The 13,544-nt window shown below is 39.7% G+C and overlaps 1 protein-coding gene across 1 annotated transcript in view; it reads left to right on the forward strand.

Annotated features, from left to right (window-relative positions):
• Positions 1–13,544, forward strand: part of LOC113961273 (cAMP-specific 3',5'-cyclic phosphodiesterase 4D-like) — a 252,875-nt gene that overhangs the window by 225,637 nt on the left and 13,694 nt on the right. The gene's annotated exons all lie outside the window — the stretch shown is intronic.

The raw sequence follows: 13,544 nt of genomic DNA on the forward strand, positions 1-13,544 counted from the left end.
AGATATTTTCAAGACAAACAATACAAACTCAATCTTTCCTTCTTCGTATTCTTAAGAAATAGATTCCATTTATTTGCACCAGCGATTTACTACCTGGCAGAAAAAAACTTCAAGAGAGACAAAAATTATTTCAAATACCCTTTTGACTAAAAGGCAACATTTTAACATGAAGACCTTCAGAAAGCTATTCTGTTCTCTCTCACTGTTCTTCTGTGATGCGTGTATTTTCTGCTAGTGAGTCATACTTTTCAAGTGTGTGTAAACCCCAGGTTGCATGTGTAGTGGAAGTCGGCTGCAAATCTCTGCTTATTTGTAAGACGGTAAAAACATTCAAATGCCCTATCTTCTAGTCACTTCTAAGTAGGAGAAATTAATAACTCTTTTTGTTTTGTTCACTTCTTTGCTCAAATTTCATGCCAAGTAGGTGTTTATGGTTCAAGTATATATCACTGAAATAAAGGACCAGGCTTGTAAGAGTCCCTTAGTGAATGAGGAAGTCTAAAGCATTAAAAATCCAACATTAATATAAATGCTCATTTTAATGAAGCAAAACCCAATCAATATCCTCTTTAAAAAAATAAGAATAGGCATAAAAAAGGAAAAGGATTTTCAAAACACATCTGATATTTAACTTGCAGTCAGTATAAATGAACGCTCCTATTTTCAGCATTTTTAGAACTGTTGTTAGTTCATTTAATTATAGCTCTTTTTCTATGTAGAGTATTAAGGTAAGAAAAAACCCTGCCTTTATAGAGGGTTAATGTAAGGTACATGTCTCAGTTAAGCCCTGTAGCTTACTCAGTAAGATTTGTGCCCAGTGTGACCAATTGTGGTTTAGACAAAATGGGTAAGAACAAGACCAATTCATCTTGCTTTGTTATAAGGAAAAATGCTTTTTTCTTGGAAATAATGCCCCCCTTCCAGCAAATCCTCCTCTGACAGATAACCTTTCTTTTAGATGGAGAAGAGTCAAGCTTTTAGTGTGGCACCTGTGCCAGGATACATTTGTAAAGATTTTTACATTCAGGAGGGCAGTCCAGGTCACTGCATTGCTAAGATGAGTCATTTCAATGAAGAATTCAATTAGTGCTCCATCCTTGAACTCATGATCCACTTCATTTCCTAGAATTTTGGGTAATATTTCAGCACATGGCAGTAAATTGGATAAACAATTGAATTACTGAAACACCAAGCACATTTTTTCCTTTTTTTCCTGTTTATTCTTCCTTTCAAAACTTTCTTCAAACACATTTACATATAAAATCTATTTGACCTCACATCTTGATAGATTTTCACAGTCTCCTGTCACAGATGAGCTGTATAAAGAGCGTAAATATTCCTGCAACTGTTTAGTATGGGACCACATTACAAAATGTAAAAGGCAAGTTGTTTTAAGTATGGAATATTAATCAAATATCAGTAAGCGTAATTGTAATAAGCTTGATTGTATCAGAGAAATGAAGTGAAAGAAAACCAAGGAATGAAAGAGGGGAAAGTTAAAAAAGATGAAATAGAGAGGGAAGGAAATAAAAATCACAGAGGTCTTTATATATGGATTCAACAAGAAACTGGATGTGCTCATGAAAAGGAGACCCAGTAAAGATCATTAAAATAGAGAAACAACTCTGGCTCAGGACATTGCTAAATGAGGTGAAGGATGGAAGAGTAGTCAAGGGAAGTATCATACAACTTTTAGGTTACTCCCTTTTGCATCTGTATGCATGCTTAAATACTGCATGTTTCTTAAGCATGAGAAAAATATATTACAAAATATACACATCATTCAAGTAATGTAAGTGGATTAATTGTACATAACAGTTTAATCTAGATCCCCCAGTTCTTCAATACTTGAGCAACCAACCTCAATATTTCAAAAGACATGCATCTTGTATTTGAAAGTAATAGAACATAAAGAATTCTGGCATTTCTATTACTCCCAAATACTGTGCTTACAGTAATACATTTCAGTCAGTAGCAATAAAAACAAAACTTCAATATTTTAGTCAAGTATGGAAAGTCGTGATAAGACAGACAGTGCTAAAGTGCTGAATTCATAATTCTGTCATTATTTATTATGTGTACAGCTCCAGCCAAGGAAGAGAACACAGTTGTGCTCAGTTGTTTGCAAACCCAAAATGAAAAGATGGGCTCTACTACAAACAACCTAAAGTCAAAGCACATGATGACTAATACAATCAGATAGTATCCCCAGAAGAAAGTACAATGAAAGTCATTATTACCTCACAGAGCAAGCAAAGGGAATTTCATTCAGGAAGTGAAGGTGGAAAGTAACAGAAACAAGGTCAGAGAAGAAAGAGGGAAAGTTTCTTAAACTCAGAGAGACTAACATACATTTTGAAGTGAGGAGCTGGATTAGTTATGGAAAAGAATAAAAGGACGAGTGCAAGGCTGCTCTGATGAGAGAAGGTTAGTGGGACAAATGTGGGTGCAGTTAAGAGAGGCAGAAGAAACTGTTGTATGTAAGAAAGGAAAATCAAATGGAGTGGGAGTCAGTAACGTATTCTTTCAATTATCCCTTGGAAGAAATAGCATGGTCCTTGAGAAGAATAAAAGCAGGACATGGAGATGACATGAGGAGATTAGAAAAAGCTGTTCAAGGCTGTGAACTGGAGATGCAGGTAGTCTAGACAGGAAGATTCAAGGTCCAAGGCAGAAGAGCACAGATGTGTTGTGAAGCCCTGCTGTGGGATTTTCAGCAGAGAGATGAGGATGTGCAAGAGAAAAAGTAACTGAGCAAGGCAGTGAGAGGTATTGAGCCAATATGAGAAATTACAGGACAGGATCTGTGATGGGAGATGGGGCGGGGGGGAGAATAGAGGATGGAAAACAAACAAACAAACAAGTCCCCAGCAGTAGTGTTAAAACATAGAGGAAAAAGAGAACCTAGCTGAAAGATGAGCAAAATCATCAGTGCTGTAGTGGAAGAATTGCCAGGTTTATATTTGAAGACATCAGTAAAGCAGAGTGCTTTGTGGATGTCTTGCCCAGGTGGCCTGATTACTTAATACTGACCTGTTTGAACTGTTGTGGCTGCCCAGAACTTGCAAAGGCAGGCAGAAGCTGAAGTGGTAATACTTTTTATTCCCTTCTTGCTAATGGATCACTGCCCTGGTTAATGGAGCAAGAGATCAAATTAGTAGAAAATTTTCATTTTAGCAAAACCCAGGTCCCTAGACAGGTTAAAAAAGGGATTCCTCGGAAAAAAGCCAACAACCAGTCCACTGGCTGCATCATAGCCCATGTTTTACTGCCACTCTAAAGGGAGAAAACATATAATTCCCCCATGATCCTGAAGAAGCATAATAGGGGGTAGCATACTAGACCAGAGCACCAAAACATTCTCAGTAGACAAGTCTGCCTGAGCTCCAATATATCTTCTGAATGTACCTCCCTTAAGTCTATCTTTCTCCCATTTCCACAAGATCATAGAACATAGCTCAGATGCAACATTCTGGTCCTCTCAGAACCTGGACAACTGAACCTCACTCACTAAAAAAGTAACTGGTATGGGGAGTTTTACTCCTTCTTTAAATCACAGAATTGTAGAATAGAGTAGAATCAACCAGGTTGGAAGGAAAAGACCTCTGAGATCATCAAGTCCAACCCTTGATCCAACACTGCCATGGTTACTAGACCATGGCACTAAGTGCCACATCCTGTCTCATCTTAAAAACCTCAAGAGTCGGTGAATCCACCACCTCCCTGGGCAGCCCATTCCAATGCCTGATTACTCTCTTGGTAAAAAATTTCTTCCAACCTAAACTTCCCCTAGCAGAGCTTAAGATCATGCCCTCTTGTCCTACTGCTGGTTGCCTGGGAGAAGAGACCAACCCCCACCTGGCTACAACCTCCTTTCAGGGAGTTGTAGAGGGTGATGAGGTCTCCCCTGAGCCTCCTCTTCTCCAGGCTGAACAACCCCAGCTCCCTCAGCCTCTCCTCACAGGACCTGTGCTCCAGTCCGTTCACCAGCCTCGTTGCTTTTCTCTGGACCTGTTCCAGCACCTCAATATCCTTCCTGAACTGAGAGGCCCAGAACTGGACACAGTACTCAAGGTGTGGCCTCACCAGCACAGAGTACAGGGCAAGAATCACTTCCCTGCTCCTGCTGGCCACACTGTTCGTGATCCAGGCCAGGATGCCATTGGCCTTCTTGGCCACCTGGGCACAATGCTGGCTCATGTTCCACTTCCTGTCAATCGAAACTCTCAGGTCCCTTTCTGCCTGGCTGCTCTCCAGCCACTCTGTCCCCAGCCTGTAGCGCTGCATGGGGTTGTTGTGGCCAAAGCACAGAACCCGGCACTTGGCCTTGTTGAACTGCATCCCATTGGAATTAGACCATCTCTCCAGTTTGTCCAGGTCCCTCTGAAGAGCCCTCCTGCCTTCCAGGAGATCAACACTCTCCCCCAGCTTGGTGTCATCTGCAAATTTGCTGATGGTGGACTCAATCCCCTCATCTAAATCATCGATAAAGATATTAAACAGAACTGGGCCCAACACTGATCCCTGGGGGACACCACTAGTGACCAGCCGCCAACTGGATACAGCACCATTCACCACCACTCTCTGGCAGAGAGTGCATCTGTGTCATAGCTTTGAAAAGAGATGTTGGAATTTTTTCCCAATGTCTAAACCTCACCACCCCCAAGCTGTTTCTTCTGGGATGGGCGGGGGGGGGACGGAGCAAAGCCCCACACACTGGGCAGCGCAGGAGCGGGAGGAGGGCAAGCTCTCTCGGGAAACGCGGCTGGGAAGTCTTTGGTTCGGGGGTTTTTAGTCCGCGGACCGGACAGAGCGGGAAGCCCGGTTTCGGCCACCTCCTTTTCTTTTCCTGAGAGGAAGTTTTTTTTTTCCCCACGGGACACTTCGAGGAGGACGACTGAGAGAGAGAGACCCCGACCCATCTCAGAGCTTTCGGTATTCTGCTTTCAGGACTGCCTGTGGGAAAAATAACTCCATTGCCGGCTGTGAAGCCATTGGCCGCTGGCTGCTGCGGGCTCACGTGGCTGCGAGCAGCTGTTGAACTGCCGGGACAGTCCTGCCTTCCCCCCCCCCTTCCGTCCCCCCTTGCCCCGGGTTGCTGCGGGTTTCTTCCCCCCCACCTGGGGAACTGGGACTTTGGTTTTGTTTCTTCTGACAGTTTTTGATTGCCCCATTTGTTGTTTATTCAGATTTTGTTAATAAAAAGCTGTTATTTTCCACATTTCCACCTGAAGTTTCTTAATTTCTAAGTTGTAGTCTTGTTAAACTAAGACAACCTGTCCAAGCTGCCAGCTTTTTCAGGAGTATGCTATGGGAGATGGCTCATCACTTAGAGAAGCTCATCACTGTTTTCTTGATCAGCTTATAATAAGATAATAAGAGCTTATAATTAGATAAGCTCTAATTAGTATTATTACACAGAATTTGCTAATTTCTATTAACACTTGCTTCTGTCTTTTAAAGGCACAGAACTCAGCCAAGGAACACTGACTGTGGAACTGCAGGGTCATTGGTCAGGTGATCTGTTGAATGGCCACCAGCACACCCATTACTGGGTGTGCTATTTTGCCTCAGTAATTTCTGTAGATAGCAGCATCCCTCTGCTGCTGTCTGTGATAAAAGAAATATCAAGAGGATGTAATTTACTCCAGGACCTTTTCCTTATAATGACAGTTACAGAGGATATATTTTCTCATCCAGAATAGAAAGGCAAAGTACAAGTGATACAGCTTATTATTTTGTTTCTGAGCCAGGAAGGTCTGGTTTTATTAATAAAATGTTGTATGAATCTGAAGTTACAGAGGAAAAACGCATCTTTTTCCTGAAAGGTACTGGCAAAGACTCTGGGACAACAGGCAAGACATGCAGTTACTGAGCAGAGTAATTGCACCTCAGTTTAACAAATTAGAAATAAATGTCTTTCTTTCCAGATAAATTGCTGCTGAAATTCCTTATGATGTATCATATTCTTTTCTAGGAATCTCTGATATTACTATATCATGGATATTACTGTCTGAAAAGAGCCAGTTAAACTTCAAAGTCCAGCCTGCTTTAAAAATATCTTAAATATTCACGTGTGGTTCAGTTTAGAAAAAAAAATAATGAAAAAATACATTAAATTGCTTGAGAGACCTATTTGTTCAAGGAAAGAAATGTACTTACATGACTTAAGAAAAACAGGCAATATTTTGCTTCATTGGGTTTTGGTTTTTTGTTCTTAAGGTCCTTAAATTAAGTTCCGGATTGCAGCCTAAATTAACCTAAGTAATTTGTAAGTCATTTACAATCCTTTTTTGAGTTATAAACAAAAACAATATGGAAAAAAACCATGACTGTGTCCTTTCCAGTTGTTTGGCGCATTTTACAAATGGAATCCAAAACAAGGAACTCAATTTAGAACCCAGCTTTCTTAAAATTAAATAATAAATTTGTGTTAACTTCATTTGTTGATCAGGAAATCAGTTATGTTGTAAAACAAAAAGAGTATTTTTGCATCAAGAAGGCTTCTTTTCATCTGCTTTTTAATTCAGGAGAGAATTTTGTTGATAAAATTCGAATTCAGTTTATTTACATTCAGACAATACAGAATCATTATTGGATTTATGTCTGAGTGCTAAAACCTTATAACCATCACCTTTGTTGTTATAACCAACCTCAGTTGTTAAGTTATCACTTACCCTTTAAACACTTTTAAGCTGTTAGGTTCACCCCCACATCCCCCATTCTGGAAATGATAGATGTTTGAATGAAAAGGACAAGTTACTGCTCCTGTGCTAAACAGAGCAGACTGAATTCCTAAATCTCTTCGGTCAAAAGTGGCATGTTATTAAAAACATGGTACCAAAAAAAATTCTTAGTTGGTATTTCAGCTCCATCACAACACCACTGCTCCCTGGGCTTGCAAAACTGATCTGCAGTGGAGGGAAGGTAGGATGTGTGCATTTTGTGTGCCTGCAATATCGAAGTATGGGAGCAGGGTACAGAAAGGGAACTTCATAAAAAGGGATTTGAATGTTATGTGGCGATCTCTCTTAGACTGTTTTTCAAGCTCAGTGATTGCTCATACACAGGTCAAATTTATTTCACAACCTGGAAGAACAACAGTTGGCATTTCACTCCTCAAGGCACAAACTACTCTGTATTCTTTCAATGGCACTAAGGGTGTGTTAGCTATAGAGTTTATTCCCTGAAAATGGATAGTCTGAAATTCTTGTGGTTTTGCCTTGTTTTTCTTGAAGTCTTCTTGTTTCTTCTTATATATATCCATTTAGGGACCTTTGAATTTAGGTAGGAGACCATTTTTTTCTGAACCTTGAAGTTAAGACTATCTTTCTGTTGCTGGCTGATAGCAAGCTTGCTCAGGCTGGGAAGTTGCATTGCATAGGTGCTGTTCTCAGCAGCTCTGATCTCATTTGTTTTAATGAGGAAATCTTTCAGCCTTATCAGTGGAAGGTTCACATGGAAGGCGTTTTAAACACCTGGGCTTGTAGGGCAGGGGCAAGCAAGGAACCAAATGCCTGATGCTTAAAAGCAGTCCAGGGTAACACATTTTACTTTTATTTGCAACAAACTAAGAGTTTATGTGTGTCAGTTAATGTAACCAAAACTGATTAACAGTAACTCATCAAGTGGCAATAACTTGATTGCTTTCAGTCACTAATTTTCTCTAATTTGAGCAGAAAACAAACCTACCCTTTAGTCACTGATGCCTGTTCTTCAGTCAAAGGTGGCATGTTATTAAAAACATGGTATCAAAACCAATTCTTAGCTGGTATTTCAGCTACGTTACAACACCTCTAGGCTTTTTCCAGTCTTGCTTATAGATAAATGATGATTTTGGTTGTATGAACAATCCAACAATGGCAGTGCTGAATTGGCCTGAATTCTTCTGATTGAGTTCAGCATTTTTTTGATTCGAAGTCCTACATCCTCTGGCTTAATCCAGCCTCTCCTTCAACACACAAACCAAAGCCCTACACTGGTAGCTTCTTTTCCTTTACCATGGCTTCAGTGACCCCCAGGCAGACTACCTTCTGATTTTAGTGGGAAAACCACCCACACTAGTGAGACACTCTGGCAAACTCATGCTCTGTTTCTCTTCAGGATTGAGTAATTCTGTCAGACTTAATAGAGACCAGTTGCTCAGAGTTGTCCACTGTTCTCCTATAATCTAAATGGCCTGCTATATTATGATAGCATTAAAGCATTGAAGCTTGGTGGGTGACTGAACCAATAAGATACAGATGATTTCTTGAGCTGTCTATGTTTCTGTATCTTGTACATCATGCTGGTACCCTTCTGTGAAGGCCCACTGTATCACTATCGACATGATTGCCTCAGGCAGACTACACAAGTTGGATGTGTGAGTGCAGTCTCTTTGGAAAAGGTTTAAGCTTCCTGAGCAAAGCAGCTGGGTCTAGCATAAGAGGTCTTGATGGTCCTCAAACTCTTCCAAATGTACTAGGAGTTTCATGGGAGATGGAAGAAGCCTAGCAGTGTTCTTACAGCTTATTATACAGAATGGGAAAAAACAGTAATACTTCCCATTCTTTGAGTTAGTCAGCTAATTGTGATTCCAGCTTATCCAGTGATCCTGAATGAAGCTTATGGATTTGATAGGTCACAGAAACTTAGTTGCCCTTGTCAGCCAGCAAAATCTCTTTTTTCTAGGCTACTCAAAAGGCAGTGTGAAAGGATGCTGTGGCTACACAATAAGGTCCACAGGTAACTATGTACTACTTCCTGGTAGTCCCTGGATGAAATCTCAAGATACTGATTTAGAATTGGTAGCACTGTTCCTTTCCAGTTCCTTAGTCTGTAATGACATGATAATTTTTTATTTCCAAGTCTTGAGAGATCTTCTCACCTTGGGTGCTAATGCAGTTCAACTTGAAGATTGCAGTTTGGGTAAGCTAATACTGATGATGCCAGTTTCCAAGTATTCAAAGACTTCTTCACTAAAAAGGTGACATGAAACATTGAAGTTTATACTTTCTTGTATAAAATATAATTGTATCTAGAAAGCTGCAAGTATATTAGTACATAGCATATCTTGATTGGTATTAGGCATATGTAACAACCCACATTTGTTTTGAGTTGTCTTTTGGATCTCTGATCATAAGGCAGCCAAGTATTGTTTTCTTCATCAACACGTCATAGTGGAGTAACTTGATTTGTGCTCCCTATGACGTTAATCAGGAAATACTTACATCTGAAGTTTTTGCTAGTGAGATTTATACTGGAGAAATGTTTTTTCTCTTTGGTATGTCTTTCTAAGTTTCACTTTCTTAGGTAGTTAGTCCAAGGAGAACTACTGTAACCAGCTTTGTTTTGACATGGATAATGGTCTTCTCAGGGACTATGGCTTTTCTGAGTCAATCCTCTTGCATCTAGTTAAGCTCAATTAAATTTAGTATATTGAACTCCCAATATTACAGCAATACTTTTTACTCATTAGGGCAAGCTGTGCTGTTGAATCATACAGAAGTGTCAGGAGGACATAACTGTACAGTGTTATAGAAAATTGTGGCATTCCGGAACACTCAGATGGTAGTTGATGAGAGTCTACTTCATTCAGGGTCTAATTTCTGTATACTGTGAGAGAGAATAAGTGGTTTCAAGCAGCTCTTTGTAACAATCCTTTAAGAGACTTGTTCCCAGAAATAAAGAAATGGTCTGGGAAAAACAACCCCCTCTCCTTTAGCTCGTGGTTCCAACAACAATTTTAATTGCTTGCTCTCTCATCCATAAATCCCAACCTTCCTACAGTGTTGTAGTCTCTAGCCCCTGCCTTAAATGCCTGATCATCCCCCAAATACAGTTTAGCCTTTCAAAGAAATGCAGTTCACTAACAAGCCACTGGCTTTCTGGGAAAAGCTGTAACCCAGTTTCTGCCACACATCATAATGTGGGCACAATATTGAGAGCTGCCACTTATCCCATCCAGTCTTGGATAGGATGGGATATTGGTCATATTAGAGGTAGAAAATTGTTTTCAAAGTCTTTCAAGATAGAGATGACATGACTTAAGCATTATAATGGCCCATCTTCGCGAACGAAGATTTGGGGAAAGGTCTTTTACCTTTCCAGCCTGCGCAATGGATTTTTTAGGTGAGACACAGCCTGCGCTGAACTGAGCCCACCCTTTAATCCTAAGGTTCATCTGCCGGGGCCAAGCAAGCTTGGACAATGGCAGTGAGGTCCTCAGGACGTAGGTTTGTTTAGAGTGTCCTTCTCATAGATGGATGGCCACACAGGGCTAACGACCTCCATCAGGCCAGGAGACCGGGATTTGAACCCGTGGTCGCAGCAGTGAAAGTCCTGCACGCTAACCACTAGGCCACCAGGGGTCTCACTTAAGCATTATACCTGTAGAATAAGCTGACTTGAAACACTGTGATTTCTGATTCCACAAAACCAGCCCATTTGGATTCTCCAAATGCAGATGATAATCAAGTTCAAGCTGCATGGAGCAGCCAGCCACCCCTCCCACTCACTGTCCTTAAATACAGCTTCTGATGACTAGTACCATTACATGATGTTTCCCCACTGCTCTGTCAGGGTGCAATCTAGAATCAGTTTTCATTGCTGCTAAAATCTGAATCTAATCAGTGTGAATATTTCAGTCTACTTAGTTCATATGTTTTGTGTGTGTGTATTTGGCTTCATCTATAAAATGTTATTGGGGCAGAAAAAAAAATCCTAGCAGTTAGGGTACGCTATCGCATTACTCTCTGTCCTTCATTTGTGGTTTTCCTTGTGGTATATTTGTGTTCCAGCATATATGCAAACAAAACACAAATGTCCCATGTACAATGCATTTATAGCATGCCATTGGACAGTAAGTCTGAATCAGTCTGGTGTACAGGGATGAGTAGATGTCATGTTTAATCCAATTTAGATGTTTAGACTGAAAAATGCGACTGCAATATATTTTCTGATTCAAACAGAAGACTACTTTCATGTTCATCCTTTTTCTTATTTAGTACATTGTATGGATTTTCCCATACTTTTCTGTTTTCTATGTTCTCATATTAAAAAAAAAATTAAGAATGCCCAAATACAATTCTGTAAAAATGGAGTAAATTCTTGTGACATTGTGACGAAAGTTCTTGCTCTTGCAGTTCTTGCTGCAGAGCATAGTTCAAGGATTCCAGACAGCCACTGTCCCCTCGGGCTTTTCAAAACTCAGTAGGCAGCTTTATTCTCTCAAATAGGCTATGTCCCAAGTCTGTAGCCAGAGGATCCAACACAGAGTGTGCCAGTTGGATTTAAAGCCTGACTGGCATCCTCAGCGATTATTTATCCTGGGGAGATAAGTGAGTTTTTTATTCAAACAGAGGACTGTGGCAAACCAGTAAGATCATACTTTAAATTGGTACAAAGCATCAAGATTCTTTCTACTAGTATTACAATTTATGCTATAAAAATTCTATCATGATTAACCAGGAATTTATTGTAACTTTATCTTGTCCATGAGAAGTTTATGTGTCAAACTGGTGTATTTCCCCCCCACTATTTAAATAGGACAGAACTCTTATTTACCCTGTTTATATCTCCCAATAATCTCTTCAATATATGTCCTCAAGATGACTCACCTGATATTCTTTATGTGTATGCAGAAAGTCTTAATCTGTGTTTCATAATAGCCTTTGCAAAGGCAAATCTTGAGGACCTTCCAGAATGAAGCTCCACATTGGCAAGTGCAGACTCACACTCCTAGTGGTCTGTAGTGTCTAGGATTCACTTTTCCTTAACGATTATCTTGATTTTTTTCTGACCACATTAAAAAAACACCCTCTCTTTCTTAACTATATCCTGACAGGTCTGCAGAATATCTCTCTAGTTACTCCTCTTATTAGATCTTACATTAAATTATCCCAGTTTAATTACAAAATAAAGATTATGCAGTCACCCTGTCTACCCTTGTGTTAATCTTCCTGCCTGCTTCTCTCTCTGTGCATGCATACATCTCTAAGTTCCTTATTAGTGAGGGCAAAGTTAATTACTGTTCTGTAATTGGGACAGAAGAGACAAATTGATGCCAATCTTGAGGAAAGGAAGCAGAATTTTTGGACTTTTTATTTGTCAACAGTCAGCTGGACATGTTCAACTAACTTCTAACTTAGTGTAGCATTTTCATCTCTTCTCCAGGGAGGGGAATAGCATAGGTTATATTAAGTGAGTTCAAGTATAGTCATATAGGAAATGTTAGGATGCAAAAGACAGAAAATTTGCAGAAGGCTAGGCTTCATTACTTCACTGTGGCAAATAACATGCAATGTGGTATAGAATCTTTGGTCTGCTAATGGAAATTTGGCCTGTGTTTTATGAAACAGTGATTCATCTTGTGGACTGTTATGTGCTTTGTCAGTGTTCTTTGGTAGTGGGGAATTGATCATTTTAACTTTTTGTGAACATTATTCTGCTTTCAAGCCTGTCTTTCCTTTGAAAAATGAAGATGTAAACAACTATGCCAGGCGTTCCAGTTAACAGAGTCCAACACTGATATGAACAATTTCTTCTAACCTTAAAGGCTAACATCTTTGTTTATATTTAGAAGCTTATGGCATATTGCAGGATTTACACTCCCTCTTGCTGCTACTGTGTGGCACTGTCAGGCTCAGAATCCAGAAAGAATCCCCTATCACCTTCATATCATCTGTATGAGGATACTCATACATTGTAGTGTTTACTACACTGCAGTACACTGTGGATCAGTGGCATTTTGAATCATACGTTCTTGCTCTTCTGTACAGAAATAAGAGCTTCTTTAGACATGTCTACTCCATTTCTGAATACTCACTTTGTCCAGATTTTCTGACCCAGTGTGGATTAAAAATTACCACATTATACAATTGCTTTTCAATTCAAGTGGGTCTGGTGCGTGCTAAACTATTTGGTGACAGCTGTGGATACCTGTAATTCCAGTATCATGCTTTCACCAAAATAATGATAATTTCTGGAATTGTTGCTTTTGACACAAGGGGCATTTGAAAAGTGAAAATTAAATTGTTACTTAAATGCCTTATCTAAAAAATAAGAAGTTACAGTATGATATCAGTGTTGTCCAACAAAATGCAATCCAGAAAGAGCTCAAGTAGAATGAAGTTTGAAAATGAGAGGAGTGGAATCAAGCTATTTTATGTAAAAGAAAAAAAAACCTCCAGGGCAGAAAGCTCGGGAACATGTACTTGTTGCCTTTTATAAGTCCCTCAGAATTTAAGGCTGGCAAACAGGGGCACTGAATGGCAAGAAATGAAGAGCAAGAAAATGCCACTGCTAATAAGGAAGTCCACAAGAGATATTGAGATGGAGGACAATCTTATTTTCATATTTTTTGCCAATCTGCACTTTGACACTTAATAACTATATTGTAGCAGGACGTTAAGACATGGATGAATAGTTTGTGTGTTTGTGTCATGTATTAGGCATTCAGAAGAGTGTTTGCCATTGACAGATGCTAGAAAGAACTATCTCTACACTCTCTGGCTTATTTACAGGTAGAAAACATTTAATATTTTTGTTCTTTGTCCAGTGCTGCT

Source organism: Neopelma chrysocephalum, unplaced genomic scaffold (assembly GCF_003984885.1).
Source record: "Neopelma chrysocephalum unplaced genomic scaffold, ASM398488v2 Primary Assembly neopelma1_97102, whole genome shotgun sequence".
Classification (NCBI taxonomy): domain Eukaryota; kingdom Metazoa; phylum Chordata; class Aves; order Passeriformes; family Pipridae; genus Neopelma; species Neopelma chrysocephalum.